Raw genomic sequence first — 10,747 nt, forward strand, 5'->3', positions numbered from 1 at the left:
TCAGAGGGCTTTTTACAGTTTGTCTATTCCCAATTAGCCGGTTTAGTATACTTAATGAAAGTACTAATTCTTTCATAGGCCGCCCATTCTTAGTATTTGACGTTCAGGTAACAACAGGTAACTTTATTTGGAGTGGAAGCAGAGAGATAACACCAGATGCCAATTGTAGATCCTCTCACACCTGTGGTCACTGCAGCATCTGACTCCACTTTGTCCAAAAGGGATCTATTCCATTCAATTACACATGATCTAGATTAGACTGACAACAAGATACTGCACGGGACATAGCAGAGTTGGTGAAGTTGAGTGGTGATGAGTTTGCTATTTGGATGAATAAAGCAAGTAAAAAGTGTGTTAGATAAAAATTCATTTCAATTCGCTAATCGGGCTAATATGAATCAGGTGAATCGAGTTCTGCTTTTGGAAACTGGGTTAAGAAGGGGTGCACCGTTCCTGGAGGTACTGCAATACCAGGTCAATGCGTGGAGTGGACAGAGCAAGCTCTTTTTCCATCTCCCTGTTCTAAAAATCCATTTAATATATGGTCCCCAGATAGGGGACGTATCAGATATTAAACTGATAAGAACAGATACTACACTTGATCTTAGCCAAAAGGCCGAGAAGCGATAACCAGAATTGGTTTGGGCCTCGAGTGGCACCCTGGCCTATGCCGGACACATCTTAGGGAGAGAGAGCGAGAGGGAGACAAACCCACGCCTACACAAGACATTTTGTCACCCAAGCCAACCCTTGAAAAGGCTGCTTTGCAGAGCAAAAACAAGAAGAATGGTGCGTTTTGCAGCCGCCGCCCACTGCAATGAATCTGAATAACTCCTCCTTTAGGGCGCAAGCAACTCCCCTCCCCCTTGCAGTCTTTCCAATTCACGATACAAAAAGACGGACAGGACAGGTTGCCTGACTTTCCGTCACTGCCACCCTTTGCCATCCTTACCCGTAGAAAGCCCTTTCATCATCCCCAAACCCTAATCTTTTCCCTTTCCTTCCCAGCCCCCAAACCCTGCCCTCTGTACCTTTCTCACCACCCGCTTCCCTTCTCCTGTCATCCCCCTACCACCCGGGAAAAAAAGAGATTGCCCCCTCCTTCCACTAGCCCACCCTCCCACCCAAAGAACAACTTCTTCTGCGCAGCTTGTTTTCTAGGCAGCAGCGCTATTGTGATGTCATCGGGGGGCATTGTGACAAGCCGCCAGTGTTCCGTCTCTTCATGTTGTGCACTGTTCAAACCGAAAATACATCAACAGGCAGGCTACAGAAAAGCTTACTAACAAAGGTTAGAGAGGGGCTTTCTCAGAGGGCTTTTTACAGTTTGTCTATTCCCAATTAGCCGGTTTAGTATACTTAATGAAAGTACTAATTCTTTCATAGGCCGCCCATTCTTAGTATTTGACGTTCAGGTAACAACAGGTAACTTTATTTGGAGTGGAAGCAGAGAGATAACACCAGATGCCAATTGTAGATCCTCTCACACCTGTGGTCACTGCAGCATCTGACTCCACTTTGTCCAAAAGGGATCTATTCCATTCAATTACACATGATCTAGATTAGACTGACAACAAGATACTGCACGGGACATAGCAGAGTTGGTGAAGTTGAGTGGTGATGAGTTTGCTATTTGGATGAATAAAGCAAGTAAAAAGTGTGTTAGATAAAAATTCATTTCAATTCGCTAATCGGGCTAATATGAATCAGGTGAATCGAGTTCTGCTTTTGGAAACTGGGTTAAGAAGGGGTGCACCGTTCCTGGAGGTACTGCAATACCAGGTCAATGCGTGGAGTGGACAGAGCAAGCTCTTTTTCCATCTCCCTGTTCTAAAAATCCATTTAATATATGGTCCCCAGATAGGGGACGTATCAGATATTAAACTGATAAGAACAGATACTACACTTGATCTTAGCCAAAAGGCCGAGAAGCGATAACCAGAATTGGTTTGGGCCTCGAGTGGCACCCTGGCCTATGCCGGACACATCTTAGGGAGAGAGAGCGAGAGGGAGACAAACCCACGCCTACACAAGACATTTTGTCACCCAAGCCAACCCTTGAAAAGGCTGCTTTGCAGAGCAAAAACAAGAAGAATGGTGCGTTTTGCAGCCGCCGCCCACTGCAATGAATCTGAATAACTCCTCCTTTAGGGCGCAAGCAACTCCCCTCCCCCTTGCAGTCTTTCCAATTCACGATACAAAAAGACGGACAGGACAGGTTGCCTGACTTTCCGTCACTGCCACCCTTTGCCATCCTTACCCGTAGAAAGCCCTTTCATCATCCCCAAACCCTAATCTTTTCCCTTTCCTTCCCAGCCCCCAAACCCTGCCCTCTGTACCTTTCTCACCACCCGCTTCCCTTCTCCTGTCATCCCCCTACCACCCGGGAAAAAAAGAGATTGCCCCCTCCTTCCACTAGCCCACCCTCCCACCCAAAGAACAACTTCTTCTGCGCAGCTTGTTTTCTAGGCAGCAGCGCTATTGTGATGTCATCGGGGGGCATTGTGACAAGCCGCCAGTGTTCCGTCTCTTCATGTTGTGCACTGTTCAAACCGAAAATACATCAACAGGCAGGCTACAGAAAAGCTTACTAACAAAGGTTAGAGAGGGGCTTTCTCAGAGGGCTTTTTACAGTTTGTCTATTCCCAATTAGCCGGTTTAGTATACTTAATGAAAGTACTAATTCTTTCATAGGCCGCCCATTCTTAGTATTTGACGTTCAGGTAACAACAGGTAACTTTATTTGGAGTGGAAGCAGAGAGATAACAGCAGATGCCAATTGTAGATCCTCTCACACCTGTGGTCACTGCAGCATCTGACTCCACTTTGTCCAAAAGGGATCTATTCCATTCAATTACACATGATCTAGATTAGACTGACAACAAGATACTGCACGGGACATAGCAGAGTTGGTGAAGTTGAGTGGTGATGAGTTTGCTATTTGGATGAATAAAGCAAGTAAAAAGTGTGTTAGATAAAAATTCATTTCAATTCGCTAATCGGGCTAATATGAATCAGGTGAATCGAGTTCTGCTTTTGGAAACTGGGTTAAGAAGGGGTGCACCGTTCCTGGAGGTACTGCAATACCAGGTCAATGCGTGGAGTGGACAGAGCAAGCTCTTTTTCCATCTCCCTGTTCTAAAAATCCATTTAATATATGGTCCCCAGATAGGGGACGTATCAGATATTAAACTGATAAGAACAGATACTACACTTGATCTTAGCCAAAAGGCCGAGAAGCGATAACCAGAATTGGTTTGGGCCTCGAGTGGCACCCTGGCCTATGCCGGACACATCTTAGGGAGAGAGAGCGAGAGGGAGACAAACCCACGCCTACACAAGACATTTTGTCACCCAAGCCAACCCTTGAAAAGGCTGCTTTGCAGAGCAAAAACAAGAAGAATGGTGCGTTTTGCAGCCGCCGCCCACTGCAATGAATCTGAATAACTCCTCCTTTAGGGCGCAAGCAACTCCCCTCCCCCTTGCAGTCTTTCCAATTCACGATACAAAAAGACGGACAGGACAGGTTGCCTGACTTTCCGTCACTGCCACCCTTTGCCATCCTTACCCGTAGAAAGCCCTTTCATCATCCCCAAACCCTAATCTTTTCCCTTTCCTTCCCAGCCCCCAAACCCTGCCCTCTGTACCTTTCTCACCACCCGCTTCCCTTCTCCTGTCATCCCCCTACCACCCGGGAAAAAAAGAGATTGCCCCCTCCTTCCACTAGCCCACCCTCCCACCCAAAGAACAACTTCTTCTGCGCAGCTTGTTTTCTAGGCAGCAGCGCTATTGTGATGTCATCGGGGGGCATTGTGACAAGCCGCCAGTGTTCCGTCTCTTCATGTTGTGCACTGTTCAAACCGAAAATACATCAACAGGCAGGCTACAGAAAAGCTTACTAACAAAGGTTAGAGAGGGGCTTTCTCAGAGGGCTTTTTACAGTTTGTCTATTCCCAATTAGCCGGTTTAGTATACTTAATGAAAGTACTAATTCTTTCATAGGCCGCCCATTCTTAGTATTTGACGTTCAGGTAACAACAGGTAACTTTATTTGGAGTGGAAGCAGAGAGATAACACCAGATGCCAATTGTAGATCCTCTCACACCTGTGGTCACTGCAGCATCTGACTCCACTTTGTCCAAAAGGGATCTATTCCATTCAATTACACATGATCTAGATTAGACTGACAACAAGATACTGCACGGGACATAGCAGAGTTGGTGAAGTTGAGTGGTGATGAGTTTGCTATTTGGATGAATAAAGCAAGTAAAAAGTGTGTTAGATAAAAATTCATTTCAATTCGCTAATCGGGCTAATATGAATCAGGTGAATCGAGTTCTGCTTTTGGAAACTGGGTTAAGAAGGGGTGCACCGTTCCTGGAGGTACTGCAATACCAGGTCAATGCGTGGAGTGGACAGAGCAAGCTCTTTTTCCATCTCCCTGTTCTAAAAATCCATTTAATATATGGTCCCCAGATAGGGGACGTATCAGATATTAAACTGATAAGAACAGATACTACACTTGATCTTAGCCAAAAGGCCGAGAAGCGATAACCAGAATTGGTTTGGGCCTCGAGTGGCACCCTGGCCTATGCCGGACACATCTTAGGGAGAGAGAGCGAGAGGGAGACAAACCCACGCCTACACAAGACATTTTGTCACCCAAGCCAACCCTTGAAAAGGCTGCTTTGCAGAGCAAAAACAAGAAGAATGGTGCGTTTTGCAGCCGCCGCCCACTGCAATGAATCTGAATAACTCCTCCTTTAGGGCGCAAGCAACTCCCCTCCCCCTTGCAGTCTTTCCAATTCACGATACAAAAAGACGGACAGGACAGGTTGCCTGACTTTCCGTCACTGCCACCCTTTGCCATCCTTACCCGTAGAAAGCCCTTTCATCATCCCCAAACCCTAATCTTTTCCCTTTCCTTCCCAGCCCCCAAACCCTGCCCTCTGTACCTTTCTCACCACCCGCTTCCCTTCTCCTGTCATCCCCCTACCACCCGGGAAAAAAAGAGATTGCCCCCTCCTTCCACTAGCCCACCCTCCCACCCAAAGAACAACTTCTTCTGCGCAGCTTGTTTTCTAGGCAGCAGCGCTATTGTGATGTCATCGGGGGGCATTGTGACAAGCCGCCAGTGTTCCGTCTCTTCATGTTGTGCACTGTTCAAACCGAAAATACATCAACAGGCAGGCTACAGAAAAGCTTACTAACAAAGGTTAGAGAGGGGCTTTCTCAGAGGGCTTTTTACAGTTTGTCTATTCCCAATTAGCCGGTTTAGTATACTTAATGAAAGTACTAATTCTTTCATAGGCCGCCCATTCTTAGTATTTGACGTTCAGGTAACAACAGGTAACTTTATTTGGAGTGGAAGCAGAGAGATAACACCAGATGCCAATTGTAGATCCTCTCACACCTGTGGTCACTGCAGCATCTGACTCCACTTTGTCCAAAAGGGATCTATTCCATTCAATTACACATGATCTAGATTAGACTGACAACAAGATACTGCACGGGACATAGCAGAGTTGGTGAAGTTGAGTGGTGATGAGTTTGCTATTTGGATGAATAAAGCAAGTAAAAAGTGTGTTAGATAAAAATTCATTTCAATTCGCTAATCGGGCTAATATGAATCAGGTGAATCGAGTTCTGCTTTTGGAAACTGGGTTAAGAAGGGGTGCACCGTTCCTGGAGGTACTGCAATACCAGGTCAATGCGTGGAGTGGACAGAGCAAGCTCTTTTTCCATCTCCCTGTTCTAAAAATCCATTTAATATATGGTCCCCAGATAGGGGACGTATCAGATATTAAACTGATAAGAACAGATACTACACTTGATCTTAGCCAAAAGGCCGAGAAGCGATAACCAGAATTGGTTTGGGCCTCGAGTGGCACCCTGGCCTATGCCGGACACATCTTAGGGAGAGAGAGCGAGAGGGAGACAAACCCACGCCTACACAAGACATTTTGTCACCCAAGCCAACCCTTGAAAAGGCTGCTTTGCAGAGCAAAAACAAGAAGAATGGTGCGTTTTGCAGCCGCCGCCCACTGCAATGAATCTGAATAACTCCTCCTTTAGGGCGCAAGCAACTCCCCTCCCCCTTGCAGTCTTTCCAATTCACGATACAAAAAGACGGACAGGACAGGTTGCCTGACTTTCCGTCACTGCCACCCTTTGCCATCCTTACCCGTAGAAAGCCCTTTCATCATCCCCAAACCCTAATCTTTTCCCTTTCCTTCCCAGCCCCCAAACCCTGCCCTCTGTACCTTTCTCACCACCCGCTTCCCTTCTCCTGTCATCCCCCTACCACCCGGGAAAAAAAGAGATTGCCCCCTCCTTCCACTAGCCCACCCTCCCACCCAAAGAACAACTTCTTCTGCGCAGCTTGTTTTCTAGGCAGCAGCGCTATTGTGATGTCATCGGGGGGCATTGTGACAAGCCGCCAGTGTTCCGTCTCTTCATGTTGTGCACTGTTCAAACCGAAAATACATCAACAGGCAGGCTACAGAAAAGCTTACTAACAAAGGTTAGAGAGGGGCTTTCTCAGAGGGCTTTTTACAGTTTGTCTATTCCCAATTAGCCGGTTTAGTATACTTAATGAAAGTACTAATTCTTTCATAGGCCGCCCATTCTTAGTATTTGACGTTCAGGTAACAACAGGTAACTTTATTTGGAGTGGAAGCAGAGAGATAACACCAGATGCCAATTGTAGATCCTCTCACACCTGTGGTCACTGCAGCATCTGACTCCACTTTGTCCAAAAGGGATCTATTCCATTCAATTACACATGATCTAGATTAGACTGACAACAAGATACTGCACGGGACATAGCAGAGTTGGTGAAGTTGAGTGGTGATGAGTTTGCTATTTGGATGAATAAAGCAAGTAAAAAGTGTGTTAGATAAAAATTCATTTCAATTCGCTAATCGGGCTAATATGAATCAGGTGAATCGAGTTCTGCTTTTGGAAACTGGGTTAAGAAGGGGTGCACCGTTCCTGGAGGTACTGCAATACCAGGTCAATGCGTGGAGTGGACAGAGCAAGCTCTTTTTCCATCTCCCTGTTCTAAAAATCCATTTAATATATGGTCCCCAGATAGGGGACGTATCAGATATTAAACTGATAAGAACAGATACTACACTTGATCTTAGCCAAAAGGCCGAGAAGCGATAACCAGAATTGGTTTGGGCCTCGAGTGGCACCCTGGCCTATGCCGGACACATCTTAGGGAGAGAGAGCGAGAGGGAGACAAACCCACGCCTACACAAGACATTTTGTCACCCAAGCCAACCCTTGAAAAGGCTGCTTTGCAGAGCAAAAACAAGAAGAATGGTGCGTTTTGCAGCCGCCGCCCACTGCAATGAATCTGAATAACTCCTCCTTTAGGGCGCAAGCAACTCCCCTCCCCCTTGCAGTCTTTCCAATTCACGATACAAAAAGACGGACAGGACAGGTTGCCTGACTTTCCGTCACTGCCACCCTTTGCCATCCTTACCCGTAGAAAGCCCTTTCATCATCCCCAAACCCTAATCTTTTCCCTTTCCTTCCCAGCCCCCAAACCCTGCCCTCTGTACCTTTCTCACCACCCGCTTCCCTTCTCCTGTCATCCCCCTACCACCCGGGAAAAAAAGAGATTGCCCCCTCCTTCCACTAGCCCACCCTCCCACCCAAAGAACAACTTCTTCTGCGCAGCTTGTTTTCTAGGCAGCAGCGCTATTGTGATGTCATCGGGGGGCATTGTGACAAGCCGCCAGTGTTCCGTCTCTTCATGTTGTGCACTGTTCAAACCGAAAATACATCAACAGGCAGGCTACAGAAAAGCTTACTAACAAAGGTTAGAGAGGGGCTTTCTCAGAGGGCTTTTTACAGTTTGTCTATTCCCAATTAGCCGGTTTAGTATACTTAATGAAAGTACTAATTCTTTCATAGGCCGCCCATTCTTAGTATTTGACGTTCAGGTAACAACAGGTAACTTTATTTGGAGTGGAAGCAGAGAGATAACACCAGATGCCAATTGTAGATCCTCTCACACCTGTGGTCACTGCAGCATCTGACTCCACTTTGTCCAAAAGGGATCTATTCCATTCAATTACACATGATCTAGATTAGACTGACAACAAGATACTGCACGGGACATAGCAGAGTTGGTGAAGTTGAGTGGTGATGAGTTTGCTATTTGGATGAATAAAGCAAGTAAAAAGTGTGTTAGATAAAAATTCATTTCAATTCGCTAATCGGGCTAATATGAATCAGGTGAATCGAGTTCTGCTTTTGGAAACTGGGTTAAGAAGGGGTGCACCGTTCCTGGAGGTACTGCAATACCAGGTCAATGCGTGGAGTGGACAGAGCAAGCTCTTTTTCCATCTCCCTGTTCTAAAAATCCATTTAATATATGGTCCCCAGATAGGGGACGTATCAGATATTAAACTGATAAGAACAGATACTACACTTGATCTTAGCCAAAAGGCCGAGAAGCGATAACCAGAATTGGTTTGGGCCTCGAGTGGCACCCTGGCCTATGCCGGACACATCTTAGGGAGAGAGAGCGAGAGGGAGACAAACCCACGCCTACACAAGACATTTTGTCACCCAAGCCAACCCTTGAAAAGGCTGCTTTGCAGAGCAAAAACAAGAAGAATGGTGCGTTTTGCAGCCGCCGCCCACTGCAATGAATCTGAATAACTCCTCCTTTAGGGCGCAAGCAACTCCCCTCCCCCTTGCAGTCTTTCCAATTCACGATACAAAAAGACGGACAGGACAGGTTGCCTGACTTTCCGTCACTGCCACCCTTTGCCATCCTTACCCGTAGAAAGCCCTTTCATCATCCCCAAACCCTAATCTTTTCCCTTTCCTTCCCAGCCCCCAAACCCTGCCCTCTGTACCTTTCTCACCACCCGCTTCCCTTCTCCTGTCATCCCCCTACCACCCGGGAAAAAAAGAGATTGCCCCCTCCTTCCACTAGCCCACCCTCCCACCCAAAGAACAACTTCTTCTGCGCAGCTTGTTTTCTAGGCAGCAGCGCTATTGTGATGTCATCGGGGGGCATTGTGACAAGCCGCCAGTGTTCCGTCTCTTCATGTTGTGCACTGTTCAAACCGAAAATACATCAACAGGCAGGCTACAGAAAAGCTTACTAACAAAGGTTAGAGAGGGGCTTTCTCAGAGGGCTTTTTACAGTTTGTCTATTCCCAATTAGCCGGTTTAGTATACTTAATGAAAGTACTAATTCTTTCATAGGCCGCCCATTCTTAGTATTTGACGTTCAGGTAACAACAGGTAACTTTATTTGGAGTGGAAGCAGAGAGATAACACCAGATGCCAATTGTAGATCCTCTCACACCTGTGGTCACTGCAGCATCTGACTCCACTTTGTCCAAAAGGGATCTATTCCATTCAATTACACATGATCTAGATTAGACTGACAACAAGATACTGCACGGGACATAGCAGAGTTGGTGAAGTTGAGTGGTGATGAGTTTGCTATTTGGATGAATAAAGCAAGTAAAAAGTGTGTTAGATAAAAATTCATTTCAATTCGCTAATCGGGCTAATATGAATCAGGTGAATCGAGTTCTGCTTTTGGAAACTGGGTTAAGAAGGGGTGCACCGTTCCTGGAGGTACTGCAATACCAGGTCAATGCGTGGAGTGGACAGAGCAAGCTCTTTTTCCATCTCCCTGTTCTAAAAATCCATTTAATATATGGTCCCCAGATAGGGGACGTATCAGATATTAAACTGATAAGAACAGATACTACACTTGATCTTAGCCAAAAGGCTGAGAAGCGATAACCAGAATTGGTTTGGGCCTCGAGTGGCACCCTGGCCTATGCCGGACACATCTTAGGGAGAGAGAGCGAGAGGGAGACAAACCCACGCCTACACAAGACATTTTGTCACCCAAGCCAACCCTTGAAAAGGCTGCTTTGCAGAGCAAAAACAAGAAGAATGGTGCGTTTTGCAGCCGCCGCCCACTGCAATGAATCTGAATAACTCCTCCTTTAGGGCGCAAGCAACTCCCCTCCCCCTTGCAGTCTTTCCAATTCACGATACAAAAAGACGGACAGGACAGGTTGCCTGACTTTCCGTCACTGCCACCCTTTGCCATCCTTACCCGTAGAAAGCCCTTTCATCATCCCCAAACCCTAATCTTTTCCCTTTCCTTCCCAGCCCCCAAACCCTGCCCTCTGTACCTTTCTCACCACCCGCTTCCCTTCTCCTGTCATCCCCCTACCACCCGGGAAAAAAAGAGATTGCCCCCTCCTTCCACTAGCCCACCCTCCCACCCAAAGAACAACTTCTTCTGCGCAGCTTGTTTTCTAGGCAGCAGCGCTATTGTGATGTCATCGGGGGGCATTGTGACAAGCCGCCAGTGTTCCGTCTCTTCATGTTGTGCACTGTTCAAACCGAAAATACATCAACAGGCAGGCTACAGAAAAGCTTACTAACAAAGGTTAGAGAGGGGCTTTCTCAGAGGGCTTTTTACAGTTTGTCTATTCCCAATTAGCCGGTTTAGTATACTTAATGAAAGTACTAATTCTTTCATAGGCCGCCCATTCTTAGTATTTGACGTTCAGGTAACAACAGGTAACTTTATTTGGAGTGGAAGCAGAGAGATAACACCAGATGCCAATTGTAGATCCTCTCACACCTGTGGTCACTGCAGCATCTGACTCCACTTTGTCCAAAAGGGATCTATTCCATTCAATTACACATGATCTAGATTAGACTGACAACAAGATACTGCACGGGA

General features: G+C 46.5%; 8 non-coding genes across 8 annotated transcripts; all 8 read right to left on the reverse strand.

Moving 5' to 3' along the window:
- Nucleotides 1-437: 437 nt before the first annotated feature.
- Nucleotides 438-628, reverse strand: LOC142271810 (U2 spliceosomal RNA). The gene has a single exon (XR_012736802.1). It is a non-coding gene; the product is annotated as a U2 spliceosomal RNA (small nuclear RNA).
- A 1,117-nt stretch (nucleotides 629-1,745) lies between these two features.
- LOC142271811 (U2 spliceosomal RNA) lies at nucleotides 1,746-1,936 on the reverse strand. Its single transcript, XR_012736803.1, has one exon. It is a non-coding gene; the product is annotated as a U2 spliceosomal RNA (small nuclear RNA).
- Nucleotides 1,937-3,053: 1,117 nt separating this feature from the next.
- Nucleotides 3,054-3,244, reverse strand: LOC142271812 (U2 spliceosomal RNA). Its single transcript, XR_012736804.1, has one exon. It is a non-coding gene; the product is annotated as a U2 spliceosomal RNA (small nuclear RNA).
- Nucleotides 3,245-4,361: 1,117 nt separating this feature from the next.
- On the reverse strand, nucleotides 4,362-4,552 carry LOC142271813 (U2 spliceosomal RNA). The gene has a single exon (XR_012736805.1). It is a non-coding gene; the product is annotated as a U2 spliceosomal RNA (small nuclear RNA).
- Nucleotides 4,553-5,669: 1,117 nt separating this feature from the next.
- Nucleotides 5,670-5,860, reverse strand: LOC142271747 (U2 spliceosomal RNA). The gene has a single exon (XR_012736748.1). It is a non-coding gene; the product is annotated as a U2 spliceosomal RNA (small nuclear RNA).
- Nucleotides 5,861-6,977: 1,117 nt separating this feature from the next.
- On the reverse strand, nucleotides 6,978-7,168 carry LOC142271748 (U2 spliceosomal RNA). Its single transcript, XR_012736749.1, has one exon. It is a non-coding gene; the product is annotated as a U2 spliceosomal RNA (small nuclear RNA).
- Nucleotides 7,169-8,285: 1,117 nt separating this feature from the next.
- Nucleotides 8,286-8,476, reverse strand: LOC142271750 (U2 spliceosomal RNA). Its single transcript, XR_012736750.1, has one exon. It is a non-coding gene; the product is annotated as a U2 spliceosomal RNA (small nuclear RNA).
- Nucleotides 8,477-9,593: 1,117 nt separating this feature from the next.
- LOC142271751 (U2 spliceosomal RNA) lies at nucleotides 9,594-9,784 on the reverse strand. Its single transcript, XR_012736751.1, has one exon. It is a non-coding gene; the product is annotated as a U2 spliceosomal RNA (small nuclear RNA).
- Between the last annotated feature and the right edge of the window lie 963 nt (nucleotides 9,785-10,747).

Source organism: Anomaloglossus baeobatrachus, unplaced genomic scaffold (assembly GCF_048569485.1).
Source record: "Anomaloglossus baeobatrachus isolate aAnoBae1 unplaced genomic scaffold, aAnoBae1.hap1 Scaffold_3390, whole genome shotgun sequence".
NCBI lineage: Eukaryota > Metazoa > Chordata > Amphibia > Anura > Aromobatidae > Anomaloglossus > Anomaloglossus baeobatrachus.